Source organism: Monopterus albus, unplaced genomic scaffold (assembly GCF_001952655.1).
Source record: "Monopterus albus unplaced genomic scaffold, M_albus_1.0 scaffold97.1, whole genome shotgun sequence".
In the NCBI taxonomy this organism is placed as follows: domain Eukaryota; kingdom Metazoa; phylum Chordata; class Actinopteri; order Synbranchiformes; family Synbranchidae; genus Monopterus; species Monopterus albus.
Genome location: NW_018127977.1, coordinates 15,957 through 18,518, shown reverse-complemented (window position 1 = coordinate 18,518; position 2,562 = coordinate 15,957).

Genomic DNA, 2,562 nt, shown 5'->3' with positions numbered 1-2,562 from the left:
TGTGTGTGTCTGTTGGTTAAGTGGTGTGTAGCTAAAAACATTCTCACGACCTCTAGTAACATGTCGTGGCTTAAACATAAGAACCTATTATGGCTAAGGCTACAGTTATACACGTCATAATAATAATATTAAACACCCTGTCTGCTGACAGTCATCAACTCTTCTCTCTAGTTATCCTTGACCAGATGTACCCTGTAGAAACTCATAAGCATGACTAAGCATTTAACAGTCTAACTAGACATCCTATCTCCACTAAACATTTCTAATACATAAAGTATCTATCCAATATCTATCTGACTAAAAATACCTAACAATAGCATTCCATCGGTTTTATTTTAAAAGATTTTTAACACCACGTGACCTATTATCCTCTTCTCTTTTTAATGGTTCCCTGACTTCTGGGCATGTCCAAGCCAATTTTAAACATGCAATGGTTCAACCTATTCTTATTCTTAAAAAAACCTAATCATGTCACTTCTGTGCTATCTAATTTTAGACCACTTTGCAAACTGACATTTCTATCCAAAGTATTTTTATGCAATCACAATCTTTTCTTGAGGAAAACTGACTTTTTGAAAAATTTCAGTTTGGATTTTAGTCTCACCATAGCACAGAATCAGCACAGAACCACATTTGTCAAAAGCCTTCAGCACTCTGTCAAAGTAGGTGTGAAGGGTTTTATTTATGGCTCCTAAAGCCCCTCCCCTTACACCTCGAGAACCCCACGCCCCTTCTTGGGTTTTCAAACCTGTATATGATTTATGACCATAATTACCAGGGTGTACATCAAAGGCCATGAAATTGTATTACCTCCCGTCAGTACTTTCATGTGTAAACCAAAGGGTTTTCACAAATGTGCTGCACCTGACTAAGATTAATGACTTTTCACACCCAAGTAGGTTTTCTGTGGAGGGAGGAAAAACAAATATGGTAACACTTTACAAAATGGTGCATCAATAAGGGTTGATTAATACTTTATCTAATGTATGATCCACCATAAGTTAATGCTGAACTAAGTGATGAACTAATGGTTAACACATCAAAGGTTAATAATGACTCCATCTGATTAACTGACTCACGCATGATTTGCTGTTAATATCCACCATCATACACAAATTCCTATCGATATCAGGTTTTAATTAATACTGCAAAAGCACATGCTAATTACCACGATAGGTGGAAGTCATGGATTTTAATCAGAGCTATTGTAGGCTTACCTGATGAACTCCAGGTTGACACATGCCTTCTCAGTAATGGCTGATGATCATTAAGATTTTGGTGTTCTGTTATTTGCATGTTATTTGTAATAACATGGCAACGTATTCACAAATTATTAAGTAATTATTAAGTATAGCCATCTCCAGTCATATGAAAATTTTAGAATTAATGATCACCAAGAAGTTTGTAAAAGTTTTTATTTATCAGTAAGTATTTCAGTTATTACAAAAAAATTCCAAACACAAAGCTCACCCCCCACCAGCAAAGGTCACCGCTCCACCAAAAAAAAGGTCAATCTTTTTCCCACCAACAGATCACACATCAAGGATGAATTGCTAGACAATGTCTTGATGATGAATGTCTTTGAAAAATCTCCTGGATTATGTTGATCACCCAACCAGTAAGTCTATTCAATCAGTGATAGATGCTGCTTCAGGATTTTTTCTGTCCTGTTTCCTCTACACCACCAAATAGTGGACTTGTACTTCGGCCAAGCTCTGTCTGAGTGCTGGGTGTGGGCCCCACTCTGGGGATTCACAAACAACTGTCTGTGATTGACTGTGAAGTGGGTGTAGCCCATGCAGCCAATGCACCTCTATCAGCTCTCCATTCATCACTAATCAAAGTAGTTCCAGGATGCACATGTCTGACTGCTTTTGGTACAAGATGCTCTCGTCCTCTTCTTTTTACAAGTCATAAGACTGGACATCGCCTTTCATTCTTTATGTCTAATATACCAAACACCCACTTCTCAGAATTGCTGCCATCTTGGAGAGAGTTTGTGAACTTCTTGCTAAACCATCTTCTGTCCTGTCAAAATGTCTAAGGTGCAAGCCCTGAGAAAACCTGGTAGTCAAAGAAATCACATTGGCCTTCTTATTAGTTATGTTTCAGCGAACAATTAAAGAAACAATTGTTATTACTGTTACTGAAAAAGGAAATGGCCAGTTGTAATATGCAGTGGGAAGGACAGCATCACAGGCTTACTGGCATATTTATGTCATCTATGAAGACAAGGTAATCTTGGAATTGTGAAATAGTAAACCATGTCTGACACTTCTGCCGCACTTTTGCTCCTATGGCTTTTATGTCTGCCTTTATGTATTCCCTTGGCAAGAATTAAAAAAGAGGTTAATAGCTAAACTTAAGATTTTCATCAGAAAAGAGGATATTACCCTCAAAGTTTTAGCGTTATCCAGGCGCTTTTTCTCTCCTGCATCATCGGCCAGCCTGCCACCAGCCTGGCTCCACTGGTCAGTGTTATCCAGGCACCGTTTCAGCCAGGCAGTTCCCCTTGGCAATGCTTCTCTCCAGCTCCGCTGGCCAGCCTCTCACCTAGTCAGC